General features: G+C 42.3%; 1 pseudogene; it reads right to left on the bottom strand.

Annotated features, from left to right (window-relative positions):
- Positions 1-17972: 17972 nt before the first annotated feature.
- LOC148774842 (large ribosomal subunit protein eL32 pseudogene) lies at positions 17973-18348 on the bottom strand (annotated as a pseudogene).
- Positions 18349-19022: the final 674 nt, after the last annotated feature.

The following is a 19022-nucleotide window of genomic DNA, read 5'->3' as shown; positions in this document are numbered from 1 at the left end:
CCAGGTGGGAGAGTGAGATTGAAGTGTAATTGATATCAGGCATCAGATAAATCTCAACCAAGGGAATGAGTCTGTCCCTTCTCAAGCAGCAGGTCTGCACATGCCTGGATGTAGGATTGATAGATGTGTGCCGCTGCTTCATATACACCAAGGTGACCTCATTCACTCTGCCAGCCATTGCAGTGATTCTTGAATAAATGTCCCCAACTGAGAAAGAAGTGAAAAAAGTGATTCTAATGAGCGAGACTCATCATCAGAATCAACATCTCTGGGTTCCAATGGCTGAACCAAACCAGGCCAGCACTGGGGAGCCCAGGACTTCATGCAGCAACAAATGAGAATTTTCCCTCCAAAGCCCTGCAGATGCTCATGGAAATGGACACCCCAATATTAATACCAGCTGGGCAGCTAATAAAGCAAATCTCAGTTTTCTAAGAAGGTCATTAGTATTGGCTACAAGTAGAGAAAAGAGGTAAGAATGAAGGAAATAAATCCAAGGGAGGGAAAACGTAACATCTCTGAAGAACAATGAGCAGAATTGTTGTTATTTAGTTGCTCAGTCACATCCAACTCTTTTTTCGACACCACAGACTATAGCCTGCCAGGCTCCTCTGGCCATAGGATTTCCCAGGCAAGAATACTACCATTTCCTTCTCCAAGGAATCTTCCTTCCCAACCCAGGGACTGAACCCACATCTCTTGCATTAGCAAGCAGATTCTTTACCACTGAGCCACCAGGGAAGCCCATGAGCAGTGTACATAATGCTCAGCCATTTGAACATTTAACTGGGAAAGAGTTGAATGAAAGCTAACTGAAATTTGAAAAATGGTGCATTTAATGATTCGAAGGTATATTTGTTTTCCCAACAAAATGGGCACCAGCACAGAATCCTAACTTCTCCATTTAATGCAGATTAGAGAGTATTGGTTTTTTTTTTAAAAAAAAAAAACATTTGCTGAATCACTTTCCTAGCTTTAGCAATGCCTGTAGTTGAGAGATGTAAGACTCATTGATGTTATATAGTTACCAACTTGTGAAATACCTTATTCTGTAACTTACTATCAGTTCAGTTCAGTCGCTCAGTCGTGTCCGACTCTCCGTGACCCCATGAATCATAGCACGCCAGGCCTCCCTGTCCATCACCAACTCCCGGAGTTCACTCAAACTCATGTCCATCGAGTCGGCGATGCCATCCAGTCATCTCATTCTCGGTTGTCCCCTTCTCCTCCGGCCCCCAACCTTTCCCAGCATCAGAGTCTTTTCCAGTGAGTCAACTCGTCACATGAGGTGGCCAAAGTATTGCAGTTTCAGCTTTAGCATCAGTCCTTCCAATGAACACCCAGGATTGATCTCCTTTAGAATGGACTGGTTGGATATCCTTGCAGTATAAGGGACTCTCAAGAGTCTTCTCCAACACCACAGTTCAAAAGCATCAATTCTTTGGTGATCAGCTTTCTTCACAGTCCAACTCTCACATCCATACATGACCACGGGAAAAACCATAGCCTTGACTATACGGACCTTTGCTGGCAAAGTAATGTCCCTGCTTTTTAATATACTATCAAGGTTGCTCATAACTTTCCTTGCAAGGAGTAAGCGTCTTTTAATTTCATGGCTGCAATCAGCATCCGCAGTGATTTAGGAGCCCAAAAAAATAAAGTCTGACACTGTTTCCACTGTTTTTCCATCTATTTCCCATGAAGTGATGGGACCAGATGCCATGATCTTTGTTTTCTGAATGTTGAGCTTCAAGCCAACCTTTTCACTCTCCTCTTTCACTTTCATCAAGAGGCTTTTGAGTTCCTCTTCACTTTCTGCCATAAGAGTAGTGTCATCTGCATATCTCAGGTTATTGATATTTCTCCCAGCAATCTTGATTCCAGCTTGTGCTTCTTCCAGCCCAGCGTTCCTCATGATGTACTCTGCATATAACTTACTATAGCTTTCAGAAATTTCATGCTGCAATAATTTTGACACTTGGATTCTTTGCAAAGGTGAGATTAAACATAAATTATAGATAAACTACTATATTCAATAATACAGTAATAGCATATCCAGTGAACTTGTAGGCTCAATGGAAAACAGAATGACTTACTCCTAGGGGAGGAATATATTAACAGTTTTCTGTCCAAAGACCCCTGAAGCCAATAAAAAAGGGATACGATGCCTTAAAACAGGTTTTTGTTTGCCTGTTTATGTAGTTTTTCTTCCAGCTTTATTGAAATGTAATTGACATAGAACACTGCATAAGTTTAAGTTATAGAATGTGATAAGTTGATATATGTGTATGTTGCAAAATGAATTCCCAAGTAATTCCCAAGTAATTCCCAAAATGAATTCCCAAGCTAGTACATCCACCACCTTAAAAATGATTTTAACTATATTTATCCTACACAGAAAGAACCCAATGAAAAATCAGACAAAACCACTTTTAATATCAAACCAAGTAATGTGATGAGATTTTAATGACTTAGTTTGGCAACATCTAGGCATGGACTATGCGGGTAATAAAATATCAAGGGGCTATTTTTCTTGCCCAACATTTGGGCTCCGTGCTCTTCACATCACAGTAGATACCAGTTTCAACAGACAGATTTTCAACCCATGGTCCACCGTTTTACCTTAGGTTGGAAAATAAACCCTAGGTTCTAAAGCAATCTCTGCAGCCTTGCGTTCCCATGCATCCTTGCAGATCACTCCTCATTCTCCTATGAGCCTGTCTCACCAGGACCGCCTGATGTTCCCAAACATTCAGACTCTGTCTCACCTCCCTGTGCTGGCCTCCGTGCCGGGAACGGTCTCTTCCCACTCCTTCCACAGTCAGATCCTAACCAAACCCAGCAGCAGTTACTCAACACGATTTCCTCTAATATCTCCTGGCTGAATGAACAGAACTCTCCTCCCCATCCCTAGAAACTTGGCTCCTGTAGCCACTCTGGTAATCACTACAGAAATACATGCTCCTTAAAAATAGAAATATACCCATTATCATCCCCCAACCTTCTATATAATAGAGTGATATGTTAGTTATCTATCACTGCAAAAAAAAAAAAAAAAACCTCCAAACCTGGTGGCTTCAAGCATCATTTATTATTTCATAGTTTCTGTGAATCAGGAATCTGGGCAAGGCTTAGCTGGTCTCTAGGCTCTGGATCTCTCATAGGCTGTAATCAAGCCACAGGTTGGTGGGGGCCAAAGTCTCATCTGAGGCCTCAGCTGGGAGCAGAACTGCTTTCCAAGCTCCCTCCAGAGGTTGTTGGCAGGATTCTGTTTCACATCAGCTGTTGACTGGAGGCCTTGCACGGTTCCTTGCCACCTGGGTCTCTCCATAGGGCAACTCACAATGTGGCATCTGGTTTCATCAGAGCAAGCAAGTGAGAAGAAATGAAAGTGCCAGCAAGAGAGCGCGAGCTAGCAAGAGGAAGTTAGAGTCTTTTGTCATGGTAGGGACATCCCACCACTTGTGCCCTATTCTCTTTGTTAGAAGTGACTCACTAGGTTCAGCCCACACTCAAGGGTAGGGGGAAGGGAGGTGTTACAAAGGACCTGAGTACAGGTGCTCAGATCATTGAGAACTCTGTCTGTAGCTCTGTCCCATAAATGCCTTCTACAGTAAGCATTCAGTAAGGATTTATTTATAAAAGCAGAAAAGATATATGACATTTTCTTCAAATACCCTTACTTGTGTGATCAACTCCATTAACTTTAAGGTGATGTAATAACAGAAATTATACAAACCCTATGCTCAGAAACACATTTTCGAAATAGGCATCTTGAAGGCACTGTGACTGTGTCATTGTAATAAGTAATACTAGCTGCTATAACTAACAAACCCAACAACTCAATGGCTTCACCTGATAGAGGTTTATCATTCACTGTTGTCATAGTGAATGGAGGGCAGCTCTGCTAAATGACTCTGGTCCACACAGCAGGATCCATCATCTCCAAAACCCCAGAAGGAGAAAGTATGTGGGTGATTATAAAGGGATTTTCATGATCGAGACTGAAAATGGCATCCATCACGTCCCTTCATATCCCACTGACACCCCTGAGATGGCCCCAGCTCAACCGTAAGCAACGCTGGGAAATGTGGTCTTTCTGTGTGTACAGAAAAAGGACACTGACTGGTGAATACCTAGCTGATCTCAGACAGGAGGATGCTGTCACTCCAGGTACTCGCCTTGTAAATAAGATTATGCGGCATCAAGTTCCTGACAGTTATTAAAGTATAGGTACACCAGCTCTCGAGCTGCCCTGGTGGCTCAGGGCTAAAGAATCTGCCTGCCAATGCAGGAGGCGCAGGAGACACAGGTTCGATTCCTGGATTGGGAAAATGCCCTGAATATGGAAATGGCAACCCACTCCACTATTCTTGCCTGAGAAACTCCATGGACAGAGGAGCATGGTGGGCTACAGTCCATGGGGCCACAAAAAAGTCGGACACAACTTAGTAACTAGGCACACACACACACACATCAGCTCTCAACTCAGTAGTTCAGCAATGAATTCCAAGTCCAAGTCCTCAGTGCATTACATTCAACAGTTACAATTAGGCCTCAACAGCATCACAGTGTTTAAACAAAGTCAGATATGCTGTCATGTCAGGAGGTTAAAGTCAGTCCAATTCAAATATCTTCATCCAGATGAGGCAGAGTTCCACTTGGAGCCTAGCTCTGAAGCAAATCTTTTATACCTATATTGGCTAAAAATATTTTGCAGAGCCAAAATAGAATCCAATCTCTATTTATGGAAAAGTAACCATTATTTGCATCCTGGGTCCAAACTCTCTCTCATTTGTTCCAGAGATTCCAGGAGACCAGGAAGCACGGTGGAGAGGGATAGGAAGATGCAGAGAGGGAGAAAGTGTGAAAGGCAAAAAGCAGAAGAATAATTAGAAGATCCATTCAAATTTCTACTGGTCTGTTAGCTAGTGGGTTGTCCTTTCAGCCCAGATGCTTTAAGAGACTTTTAAAAATCTAGAATTCTCCTGTAAGAGAGTCGGGTTGGAGAAGGAAGTGTGAAAATATCATGCTGTATCTTTTTTATATTCTTACAATACAAACCGCCAAAGCAAAAAACTCTGTGTGTGTGTGTGTGTGGTATGTCTTACAAGAAAAATCCTGTCTGACCACACCGAACAGATTGGTATAAAAAAGAAGAGCCTATAGATAACCACTCTACCTTATGGATGGTCTGCATTAGCACAACGCGGGAGAGGGACTCTGTGTCATGAATAATGTATACAGCATACGGAGCAATGCGATTTCTCTTTAATTGTTAGTATCTCTTTCACCAACAGAAATATCAGAGACAAAACTCTAGGACTTAATAAGCACACATTTTGTTACACGTGGAGGAATTTGAGTCCAAGGGTTCTATGAAAATATTAACTATGTTTGTCCCTTCTCAACATCACAGTCATAAGACAGAAGAGTTTAGCATGAGGAAAACTGTTAATGACGGCAGAGTCACTGCATCACATTGGAGCATGAATTCTTCATGACCATCTAGGTAGGATGCCTGGGTTTAAGAGGCCGAACACCAAGGGGGTTTCAAAGACCAAACGGCAATTATTTCTTCTATATTTTTCTGTGCAAAACATAAACTGGGACTACTTTGCTATAACTCAGCAATCCTTTAATTTGCAAGAAGAACAAAAAAAGGTATCTTTCTGTTTAGATTATGATTACACTAATGCTATTTATGTCTACTTCAGGAATGAAGGTACGTAATTAAGAAGACTCTTGAGACATTAAAAACCAGGCTACTTACCCACCAGGTCCCTAACACTCTCCCAGACTTCTGAAAAGCTTCACTTCATCCTTATGCTTCCCAAATTTCATTTGTTAGAGAAGAGCTTTGTAAATCCATAAATCTCCTAAAATGGCCTGCTAAAATGTGCAATTCTTGCCTGAGCTTGTGACATTTTCCTAGGGACAGTGGCTAGAGCTCTCATCAGATTCCCAAAAGAATCTTTGAGCACACTAAAATAAAGGCACTGGACACTTCTTTGGTTAATAAGCTCTTCAAATGCAAATTGCCCTTGGAAGGTTAGTGATGCCTTTTACACAAACAGTTCCCAAAGGCTAGTTGGAGTGTGGCCCATGCTAGCAGAAATTTTTTACCAGTCTGAAGCCTCCCTCTTAAGTACATTTTTGATGACTCCAGGTTGGGCAAGTTGGGCACCCAAGTTGCACAGACCTGTGTGCCAGCAGATGCCACATGGTACTTGCTCTGTAGTCTGGTTTTGGAAATTTTGCTAATCAGATGCCCTGCTCATTGCTTGATTTCTCATCAGTCCTACAAAGAGAAGTTGTGAAAAAGCAATGGAAACTTGAGGGCAATCATTTCAGAGCTCCTCTTAATTCACCTAGAACATTTCAAACTGATGTGAACAAGTTAAAAAAAAACAGAGCTCACAGTTTTGTCAAGCTCCTCCATGTGAAATTTGATATGCTAAAAAAAAAAAGTTCCAGAACATGACAGATGATCTTGATCTCTTGATATAGATTGTTCAGTTGACAATTAGACATGTGAAATTATAAAATAAAGATGAATGTCATAATTTTATTAAATTCTTTTTAAAATACATTCTATTTTTTTTAACATGTCAGTATGAATTTGCCAACTGTCTGTTAGGCTGAACTATCTTTTATTGTAAGATTATATCCATTCTAATTTGAAAGTATTAAGCTATCCTTTATTTTAGGAAATCATGGTGATATCAGTTGAATAGAAAAGATGGCAATTCAATTTTTTTTTAATTTCCATTATTCCTAAAATCCAAAACCCTAGCATTGATTTATACTGTAATATGAATTCACTTATCAACTTGATTTCCTACCTAGAAAAGGAGGAATGCTTTAAGGATGTGAAGGCAATGGAGAAAAGGATGAAGAGAAGTAGAGATGTCCCGAAGGTCAGAACCCTATGGAGGGTTGACATAGGTGGACATTCTTATGGGTTGGGAGAAGTCAAGGTCAGTATGAGCGATCTGGGCACCTAGATATGAAAAGGGAAGTAGGGAGGCCCCCAAAACAAAGTCTGCCTCTTCTGTCATGTTGTCAGTGGCCTTCCCTAGCTGTCAAGGTGTATTTGCAGTAATCACTGCTAAACAAAGCTAAAAGCAAATGTCGACACTGCAAAGACACCTTAGAAGTGTTACATTTTATGTAAATGTAAAAGCTGCACTTGGAAAAGATCACTTGATACGTGTTTTTATAGAGAATTCTGCATTTTTGTTTTATTTTACTTGTATAGGTCTACCATTCTAGATACATATAGATATGTCACTTACAGTCAAATCCAATTGAAACCTAAGATCTTGCTTCTACAGTTCACCTGGGCCCAGCAACAAGGCCACGACTGCATGAAACTTCCCCATAGAAGATTCTTGCCTTTCTGAAGATTGTCTCAAATACCCCTTCACTGCTCTGCAAATATTTCTTTGGAACCAGTGAGATACTTCCACTCCATCCAATTCAACTGACTCATACTCAGCAGCCAAATAAGGATGTCAGATTTTTAAGTACTAAAGGCAATATTTATATTAAATGGGGGAAAATATATATATATATAATTTTCTTTTTTAATTTCTAAAAGCCCTGGCAGAAGCCTGGCATTTTTTTCTTAAGAATTGTGACCATCCATCTGAGAAGTGACCGCTCACCCAGTGGCTTGCTATTGAAATCTCTCTGGGACACTCAGCGCCTTTTGGTTTACAACAAAGAAAGATTCGTTCTGCAGCTATATAAAAGGATCTTCTAATAAAAAAAGCTTCTTACCTGTCTCAAAGGAATATCAGATGGATGAATTAGGTAATGCCTCCAAAAAGGCACTTTTAAACGGTGCCTTAGAAACAGAAGATGCTATCACTATTGTCAGTTTTGTTATAGATAATAATGTTACTTGTTTCTCTTGGAAAAGCTATCTTTCCATCAAAAAATTTTAAAAGCCAAAAAAACCAATATCCTTAAAGCTGCCATTTGGTAGACTTAAAAATGTATTTGTGGCTAGATGGCTATTTCCCTTTCTCCCCTCTGAGCCCAAGCAACCCCATGGGACCTGAGATTTCTGTAGTCAAGGTTGGCAGAATTGAGACTGACAATAGAAATATGTAAGCAGAAAACAGCAGAGAACAAAATTATAGAAACTTACCATAAGAGGAGACATTTGACAGCATGCAATTTCAACTCTGCTATACTAGTGGAAGACATGTACCCAGAAAACTTAAGCAACATTCCAAACATTATATAGCTAGTTAGGAACAGAATCGTGATAGTCCTTAAACATAACCAATTGATTAGAAGGAGAAAAGGAAACCCCCGCACCACCACCCCCATGCCTGTTTTAGCATCACCACGGTCCCAGAAGCTGCTTCATACTCAAGTCCATCAAGAGGGCATCCAAGCTTTGATGCTCTACAGCATGGAGTTTAGGAACTGGGACCCTCAAGTCTGCTAAGGTTCTTTCCTAACCCCACCCTACTGCCTAGCTCAGTAACTTTGAGCAAAGAATCTCTCCAAGCTTAATTTCCCTCAGCTGTGAGAGTGGATATTAGCAGTACTTACTCACCAAAGGGTTGTTGAGAGGATTAAATGTGATTACACAGACATATTTAACACAATCTAATGATAACTGTTGCCTTTAATATCTCCAGATAGCAAAATTAAATGAGGATTACAAGAGAAATGCATATAAAGTACTCAGCTCAATCCTGGACACCATAAGTACTCAACACATATTGGGAACCATTGTAACTTCGATTCCCAGGTGGCAGTAGTGGTAAAGAACCCACCAACCAATGCAGGAGATATAAGAGATATGGGTTCTATCCCTGGGTGAGGAAGATCCCCTGGAGGAGGGCATGGCAACCCGCTCCAGTATTCTTGCCTGGAAAATCCCATGGACAGAAGAGCCTGGCGGGCTATAGTCCATAGGATCGCAAAGAACCAAACACGACTGAAGTGACTGAGCATGCACACATGCATTATGACTCCATACTCCTGCACAGGGATCCATCCAACAAGCATTTGAAGAGTCCTTCCTTCCTGTGTTAGTCGCTCAGTCATGTCTGACTCCTCGCCGGGAACTGTCCTATGTCCCAGGATCCCACACCTGAACTCAACTGCTGCTGCTGCTAAGTCACTTCAGTCGTGTCCGACTCTGTGCGACCCCATAGACGGCAGCCCACCAGGCTCCCGCATCCCTGGGATTCTCCAGGCAAGAACACCGGAGTGGGTTCCTGAACTCAACTGCTGACAGTCAAATGGGAAAGATGGATGTGAATAAAAGCTCTACCTCAGAGCTGGGTAAACACAGCCCATGGGCCAGATCTGTGCCTCTTTTTGTATGGCCCACGAGCTAAAGATGGTTTTTATACTTTCAAATGTTTGAGAGGAAAAAAATCAAATGAAGAAGAATATTATAGGACATCAAAAGAGTCCATGAAATCCAAACCTCAGAGTCCATAATTAAATTTTGTTGAGGCACAGCCACGCTCATTCATTTTGATATTGTCTATGACTGATTACACCCAACAGCCAAGTTGAATTTGAAGAGTTGCAACCGACACCATATGGCTGGCAAAACTGAAAATGTTTACTATCTGGCCCTTTACAGAAAACCTGCCAACTCTTGCCCTATGCCTTGGTAAATATTACAATACATATGTGTGATGAAGGACGCTACAGCAGCATGTGGTAGGGTATGGAGGTGCCTAACTGTGTCTGAGAACTTGTGGAAGCCTCACTAAGGAACTGAGTCTTAAAACACGAGTAGGAGTTGCCAGATGGAAAAGGGCATATGGATGCATAAAGGTTCAGAATCATAACAGATCAAGAGAGGTTCTGGGAAAACAGCAAGACACTGGGTGCTTCTTAAAGTTACCTCTGACTTCACTGTCCTAACAACATCCACAGGTGCCATATTCTATGACCCTGTGCAAGAATGCATTAAGTCTTCAGCTGTCTAGTAATCTCCAGAACACTGTCCTTGATGCCAGAACAATTCTCTTCGCCAAGAAAAATCACATAGAACTTTAGATCCCTCAGAGGTTTTTAAGTTTCAAATAGAAATGAGATTTAATGGCCTCATTATGAATATGCTCTTTCCTGTGTCCATGCCTGGCCTCATTAGTATGTGTCACTGAATTCATCAGTAACCGTAACTGGTCCTTATGGCAGGTGTTAAAACCATACCTGGCCACAGGTTTAAGAAGCACTGAGACATGTGATCCATGGATTTAAAAAGAGTAGAGGAAAAAGAAAATAAACAAGAGAAGTGCATGACTTAGCAGGTGGCACCAAAATGACACTTGGTAACCTGAGAGTCCCTTGGACGGCAAGGAGATCCAACCAGGCCATTCTAAAGGAGATCAATCCTGGGTGTTCATTGGAAGGATTGATGCTGAAGCTGAAGCTCCAATACTTTGGCCACCTCATGCGACGAGTTGACTCATTGGAAAAGACTCTGATGCTGGGAAAGGTTGGGGGCGGGAGGAGAAGGGGACGACCGAGAATGAGATGGCTGGATGGCATCACCGACTCTGTGGACATGAGTTTGAGTGAACTCCGGGAGTTGGTGATGGACAGGGAGGCCTGGCGTGCTGTGATTCATGGGGTCGCGGAGAGTCGGACACGATTGAGCGACTGAACTGAACTGAAACTGAACTGAACCTGGGAATGGATGGTACAGGGGAAGAGTATCTTCCAATCTTGGGGCCAGAAAGTGAGCAGCACGGATGATCAGAGACATTCCTGAAAATTGGGACACAGAGGAGAAACAAATGGCAGATGCAAAAGTGACTAAGGTCACTAAGACCTGTGACTGGTACTGACTTCAGTTAGTGAAAGCAATTGAAGGCTCTGCTCTTGTAAACTAAGAGGCTGTCATAAACTTAAAGTCATATGGTAGAAGCTAAGAAAGACAGAATACAAATCTGAAAGGCATACCAAAACAAAAGCCAACAACCCTCAGAAACAAGTATCAGGCTCACTTCTGACTTGGAAAGGTTGACTGGTTGGTCCACCATTCAGGGCAGCTCTACTCCCCAGCCCTTCCTATTTCCATACAAGGCCCAGAAGCTCATCCCAGCTCTTCCAGGCACCTCAATGCAGCCGTGAGCATCACTGCCTTCCTCCACCCAAACTCCATCCATCCAACCAACATGGTGACTGAGTTCCGCTAGGAGGCAGACCTATACAAAGTGCTGGGGGTACAACAGGGAATAAGACAGAAGCCAGTTGGCTCTCAAGGAGCTCTGTGCAGAGCAGGGGAAAATGTGATGGTCAATGAACTGAATTCTCTAAAATGAGACAACCAAGGATCCTCATAAAGCCAAGTGAGCAGTGGTCCACAGCGAGGAGAGGGAGAATGGACCACCCCACTCTGGAGAGTGCTTGTGTCCCATCGTTTAGGAATGTTGACCGAACAAATCCGACTTTTGCTTACAGCCATGAGGGCAGAGAGGTTGTGCCAAGGAGACAGATCCAAGCAACGTGCAGTACACAGCCCTCAAAACATCTCTACCCACTCCTGAGTCAATCTCTCTCACCTAAGATGGTGGTTTCCCAGAAGTCTCCTAAGTCCCCCTGAGTGTAGACTTCAGTGGGCATCCCCTCCAGGTGAGCAGAGACTCCTGGAAACATCTGCACACCAGAAGGAGAACCTACTTGTGTTCTTTCTTGGGAAACTACACAGCCCCTAAGAAAATAAATTGAAATTTTCAATTCATCCAACCCCTGGTTCATTAGCTATGTTGGCCATGCCTGAACCACACTCAGAAGCAAACTAGTACGTAGCTACTGGCAGACGAATGTCACTTACTGAGTGACCCTGGATGCAAAGAAATTGTGCAGTTTGGATTGCTGGGATCAACACTGAATCCACATTGCATATTTATCATCCTCCAAACAATGTTCACACCATAAATCAAGCCCTAGCACTTTGCAGAAATGCTTTCAGGCACAAAGCACCTCATTGTTATGTCCCTCACCCACAAACAGTGCATTTTCTTAAATAGAGCCAAAGGCAGCAAGCCATTCAACTAAACAGGGAAACGCTCTTAATGCAACAAGTGTTCTCTACCTGCCAAACTTCAATAAAGTCAGAGGGAAAATACATTTTCTTCGCCCTCAATAGAAAGGACGTGCGTAAATTTGAGAAAAGCTGAGGGACCCACTTCTAACCTCTCTCACAAAAGCAATCAAACAAACTACCTGCTTTTTGTAAAGAATGACTGCATATAAATCTCCTACAATCTGTGTAACATTATTATGTTAATATTTATGTGTGTGTCAAAGTATACATAGCTTTATACAATAAATAAGACTACCAAAAAAAAAAAAAAAAACAGTAAAATCTCTGCCTAAGGATCTTTACAATCAAATGTATCAATAAAACAAGAAGGCAAACCTCAGATGAAATCCAGAGCTGGAAACGGGAATTGGAGTCGGAAGCTGCCTCTAGTTTTGAGAATGTAAAAGGAAAGCCTGCTGTAGAAAGAAGGACAAACAAGAGTCTAAAAAGAGGAAGGAGACAGAGAGTAACCACTTCGAGAGTGAAGTGCTGTCTCTCCCCCTGGGCTCCAACACTTGGGCTGATGCTCAATTCCTTTCCAAAGAGAATCAGAGCAAAGAAACTGCAGCCAAGAGGGTGAGTGCCAGGTGGCAGTTGAGTGAGGTCTCTGAGATAAGACGGCTCAAATCCTGGTTCTCAAGGGTGTATGATTCAGACCAAGGTCCTTCTTTAACTCTGGAAGCCTCAGACTGCTTATCTGTAAGGTAGGTAAACAGCAGTTACAGTAGCTTAGTAGAGTCAAAGTATTTCAGAAAGATTCAATGATGTAATGAAGAAAGCACAGTGCCCAAAATACCCCAAAAAAATTCTAAATAAATCTTATCTATGCTGATTTTTTAGTAAATACATTAGTCTTCACCTTGAAGAGGAAAGGAAGTGGTTGAACGGTGTGGTGAGGGTCCCACTGGCTGGTGCCCTTCAGCCTTGGTTTTGGTATCACCACCAGGCAAATCATCTCACCACTCTGAAGCCAGTTTCCTCACAGAAAACAAAGATGTTGGACTAAACTATTCTAAAGCTTCCTTATATGTGCAAAAGAATTCTATGAGAATTGTTTGAGATTAAAACCAACAAGTTCCTATCGAACTCATGCTTCTTGCCAAGATGCCAAGCACCATATGGGCTCTCTTGCTCTCTGTAATCTGGACTCGGTATTGCCACAAATCAAATCATGTCTCTTGAGACACCAATGACAAATTTAGACTAGAGTGTGGGCGTATGTCTTGTTCCCCAATAAGAGTTACAAGAAGGGGTCAATCTCTTTCTTCCTGTACTTCAACATCAGTCACAAGAAGCAGGCTCTCTTTATTCTGAAAGCCACTTGACTTTGGCATTTTTTCAGGGTTGAGGTGACAGCCATTACCTTCATCCTATAGGGAAAAAAAGAAAAAAACCAAGACCTAGAATTATGGAAATAGATTCAATTTATTTTGCAAAGTTTCCCAAAATCTGGTATCATGGAAATAAAAAATACAATGCTTACTCTGAACAATAAAAATGAGGTTAAAACAGTATTGAGTACAGCAAAACACATCATGGAAATGTATCTTTCCTAAGAAAATATCTAACAATGGATGATTTCTGAAACCCAGGGTTGTGGTTCTGAGTGGCACACATGCAATTTTGAAATATCTTTTTGCTCCTGTTTCTCATAACCATCAATGCAATACTCTCGCTCTTTTGATAAGAGACTAGATATCATTTCATTTCCTTACTGTTTCACAAGCATTTTGAAATCCTGTAACAAAAGGTGATATGAAACAGATATATGGGATTTATCTGAAATCCAATTGTGTTTAAGCAGAATACTTCTTACAGAAATCCCCCTTGTATAAGATCATATGTGATATATTTACACAGCAATAGATAGTAGTCATAATAAATGATGCTAGTGATTACTGAAGCTGCAGGTATTAATGTTGTCCTCTTCTTCCTTTTTCTCTGGCTATTTGGGTCCCTTTTAAGCATAGCTCATTTCTATGTAATCCACATCCCTTTGGTTGAATGTGCTGCTTCTCTCATATAAAAATTAAATTCCCTAACAGCTAAAGACAGTACATAAACCAAGAGAGAACAAATTCCGTATGTCTCTATTGTGTTTATAATAATAGATTTTGATTTTTTTGTTCAGTTTCAATTACTGAAGAGCAGCTCCAATTTTTGAGATATAGTACAGAAAATAAAAAATAGTTCTGTCATATCATACTTTATCATAGTGACAACCTGATTGGATGGCATGATATTGGTAAAAGAACATGGGTATAAGCCAGAAAATCTGGGTTTCCATCCTGACTCCACTATTTATTATGTGTGTCTGAGACTCAGCTGGTTCATCTGTAAAGTGAGAGACAGGATACTCCCCTCATAAGACCATTATGAGGATGAAACGGAGGAATTTAGATCAAAGAAAGAGCACTATGCAAATATTAGCTGTGATTCTGTGATTTAATCAATGCCATCTCAAATCCTTTGTGAAAAGAGGTAGAATGATTAAATGATAGAGACAGATGATAGATAGACAAATAGATAGGACAGTCTTTGAGAAACAGAATGGATCATTAATAACAATTCCCAGTATATGTATGACATTCTATCATTACAAACTAAACTTTTAAAAGTCGTGGAGTCTGTGCACACAGCTGTGACCTGTACCAGAGCATCTACCCAGCTAAGGGAACACAACCCACACTTCACTCACAGGGCAGATCCTGGGGACAGGGCTGTGTCTGCCTGAAGGTGGGAACACCTTTTTCTCATCATCACAAAACCCTCCTCACTAGCAGCGAGCCTGATAAGAATAACTGTATTAAACCCTCAGACAATTCTGAGAGATATCATTGCCCCACTCTTAAAATTAGAAAACTGAGGCTTAACTGAAATGAATTGTCCAAGGTATTGAAGCATCAATCAAGGTCTTCTGACACCCAAGCCATCGCTCTGTTTAGTACACAATGGAGACCAAAGAGCAAACCAAGTAAGTGTTAAGCTGTCTGACACAAAACTGCTGACAAAAGCTCAACCACAGGGGTGAGACTCTACACTCTGCTCATCTCCACCTTCCCAGGTGGCCAGCGGTAAAGAACCTGCCTGCCAATGCAGTAGACATTAAGAGACACGGGTTCGGTCCCTGGGTCAGGAACACCCCCTGAAGAAGGAAATGGCTACCCACTCCAGTATTCTTGCCTGGAGAATCCCATGGACAGAGGAGCCTGGGGTCAGCGGTCGCAAAGAGTTGGACATGACTGAATAGGCTTAACACAAACATCTCCATCAAAAGATCCTAAATCCACAAGAGAGAGCTCACAACACAAATCTTCAAAAGACAAACACAACGTCCACCACCTACAAGGGAACAAAAAAACAATTCTTTCCACCAAATATTTTTACTACAAGCATAGGAAAAAGACATAGAGCTAAATAAACACAATGAACTGTTTGTTGATAGGAGCCATGATAGAAACACAACATGTTTTCAGTGTATATCTCTAAACTGATAGAGGGTTCAGATAAATGCTGTCAGGATGGGGTGGGACTGACTGGCAGCTGGGAGGGTGGCCTGGAGGTATATGATTATGAACTCTTGGTGGTGAAAACTGCCAGGGCAAGCTGGCTGACCTGGTCACCAAGGGTGAGGCAGCAGCCACAGCACCCACAGTCTGGGATCGGCAGAAGACTCAGGAGGTAGAAGATGAAAGCTGAACAGAGGGGATCAGAGCATGTAAACCTAGGAAACTTTACTGAGTGCCCATTAATATGTAGTCGTTGTAGCTCAGTTGGTAAAGAATCTGCCTGCAGTGCAGGAGACCTGGGTTTCCATCCCTGGGTTGGGAAGATCCCCTGGAGAAGGAAACGGCAAACCACTCTAGTATCCTTGCCTGGAAAATCTCATAGACAGAGGAGCCTGGTAGGCTGCAGTCCACGGGGTCGCAAAGAGTCGGGCACGACTGAGTGACTAACACTTATACTTAAGGGTATAGAAGTAGCAGTTGCTGCTACTGCTAAGTCGCTTTAGTCGTGTCTGACTCAATGCGGCCCCATAGACGGCAGCCCACCAGGCTCCCCTGTCCCTGGGAAGTAGCAGTCGTATCGTGTAAAATAGATCACTAGTGGGGAGTTGCTGTATAGCACAGGGAACTCAGTTCAGTGCTCCGCGATGACCTAGAAGGGTACGATGCAGGGGTGAGGGGGACAATCAGGAGGGAGAGGATATATGTATACATAGAGCTGATTCACGTTGCTGTACAGCACAAACGAACACAACATTGTAAAGCAATTATACTCCAATAAAAGATTAATAAGAGGCAGCAGCAGTAGCGGCAGCAGCTGACACTTAGCACTTCTAGGCCACACGTTATTCTTGTTCAGTCGCTAAGTTGTGTCCAACTCTTTGTGACCCCATGAACTGCAACACGCCAGCTTCCCTGTCCTTCACTATCTCCTGGAGTTTGCTCAAACTCTCATCCTCTGCCGCCCCATTCTCCTCCTGCCTTCAGTCTTTCCCAGCATCAGAGTCATTTCCAATGAGTTGGCTCTTCACATCAGGTGGCCAAAGTCTTGGAGCTTCAGCTTTAGTATCAGCTCTTCCAATGAATATTCAGGGTTGATTTCCTTTAGGATTCACTGGTTTGATCTCCTTGCTGTCCAAGGGACTGTCATAAGTGTTTTCCAGCACCACAGTTCCAAAGCATCAATTCTTCGGTGCTGTTTTCTTTATGGTCCTACTCTCACAGCCATACACGACTACTGGAAAAACCATAGTTTTTACTATACTGATCTTTGTCAGCAAAATGAGGTCTCTGCTTTTCAGTATGCTGTCTAGGTTTGTTAAAGCTTTTCTTCCAAGGAGCAAGCATCTTTTAATTTCATGGCTGCAGTCACTGTCCACAGACTATTCAAGAGACTTCTAAATCACTTAACCCTTGCTCCCTTATGAGTACTCCTATAGAGGAGAAAACTGAGGCGCTGAGAGGCTAGTTGCCTGAAGTCATTCGTTTAGTGAATAGCACCAGCAGGATTTAGACCCAGCCTCTCACATCCTTAACATGATAACTGACTGCTATATCCATCCTGGTTCTCTGCCAGCTTCCACAGCTATAATAAAACTTGCCCCCCTTTTCCTAAAGGAATTTGCCATCCAATAGAAATTTTGGAAGACCAGTAAATAGGACCATGGAGGCAAAGGTCCCATGTAAAGCTTCAGTCAGTCACAATTTTCCTTGGTAGACCCAGACTTTCTTGCCCTCTGTTGGATCCTCTCCATGGAGAGCTTGCCAATTATAGTAGCTTAACAATGACATTCATCAGAGGGAGGAGAAAGAATCAGACCTCCCAAAAAGTTCACTATCCTTCCAACAATAGATCCCAATTATGCACATTTGGTTTGAGCTCTTAGCAGGTATGTGGAATCTCTTTCTGGTCTCACCTGAATTCTTCATCAAAAAAAAAAAAAAAGAGTCTAGAATATCCTATAGTTTGCCATCAAATAAATATAAGCCTCTACCAGGAAGCTGTTTGTTTTACTTAAGGTGTTCTCTGTGAGAGTTAAATGGTCCTTAAGAAGAAGCTCTGAATATTTGTATTAAAGATTATTTATAAGCAGAACACACTATAAGTATACTATTAACAAGAGTGACACGGTTTCCAAAAACATGTGGGAAGGTTCAAAGGCATTCAAACTGCTTTGTTTCCAAAGCCAGTATAATTGTTTCACTGATGGGCGCTCGAGCTCCCAGCTTCAGCCTGTACAGAGCCCAACAGCTCAACCCCATATGTATTTGGCACACTGATGCTGTAAAACACTGCTGCTGAAGTTTTTGTTTTGTTTTGTTTCTTGTATTGTTTTGTCCGAGTTTTACGGTTTTATTAACACAAACAAAATGTGCAAAGGAGCTGTCTATTCATCTTCTTAACTGCACAGTCTGGCGTTGGGATTGGTGACTCCAGTGGACAGTTGGGCTGCTCTTTCCACAGTGGCTTTGTGGGTCTTGGAGGAGACGTTGTGAGCAGTCTCAGTGCAGTGACATCTGTTGCACATCAGTAGCACTTCAAGCTCCTTGGTGTTGTGGGCCAGGAACTTGTGGAAGCTGCTGGGCAGCGTGTGCTTTGTTCTCTAGCTGCCCAGGTAACTGATGTTGGGCATCACGATCTGGCCACTGAATCTCCTGCACATCCCATTGTCAGTGCCTCTTGGTTTCCCCCAGTTCTGCTTAAATTTGCACATATCGATCTGACAGGCGTCAGATGAACTTTGTGGCCCGCTTTTTGATCATCATTGGACTTCATGAAGGGTCTGAGAGCAGCCAAGATGCGGAGTTGGAGATGGCTGCCAACTTCACAGGCATCAGCCAAGGAAGAGAAGTTGCTAGAGTTTTATATTTTCTTTAAATAAACATTCCCAGTTACTTACTGCTACATAACAAACCACCCCAAAACACACCAGCTTAAAGCAACAAATAAAACTTATTTTAGGGACTTCCCTGGAGGTCCAGTGGTTAAGACTGCACTGCCAATGCAGGGGGTGCAGGTTCAATCCTGCAGGGAGCTAAGATCCACAGCCTCTGGACCAAAAAAACAAGACAGAAACAATATTGCAACAAATGCAGTGAAGACTTTAAAAATGGTCCACACCAAAAAAAATCTAAAAAGAATAAACAAAACTTCTTTCGGCTCATGAATCTGCAACCTCAGCAGTGCTCAGCATGGATGGCTCATCTCCTCCCACTCAGCTCCATCTGACTGTATGCATCTCTTTATCTCCATCACATGGTCTTTACATTATAGCAATTTCAAGGTGTCCAGACTTTTCATATGCGGGCTCCAGGCTTCCCAGGCATCTGTTCCAAGAAAGACAGCCAGGTGGGAACTGGGTTGCCCTTCACTGCCTTGCCTCGGAAGTCATGCAGCCTTACTTCTGCCAGGTTCTATTAATCCAGGCCAGCAGTTC

The sequence above is a fragment of the Moschus berezovskii genome, chromosome 19 (assembly GCF_049115385.1).
Source record: "Moschus berezovskii isolate FMDL1 chromosome 19, NW_MosBer_1.0, whole genome shotgun sequence".
NCBI lineage: Eukaryota > Metazoa > Chordata > Mammalia > Artiodactyla > Moschidae > Moschus > Moschus berezovskii.
The sequence above is the reverse complement of the archived record's forward strand: the minus strand, read 5'-3'. Positions and strand labels throughout refer to the sequence as shown.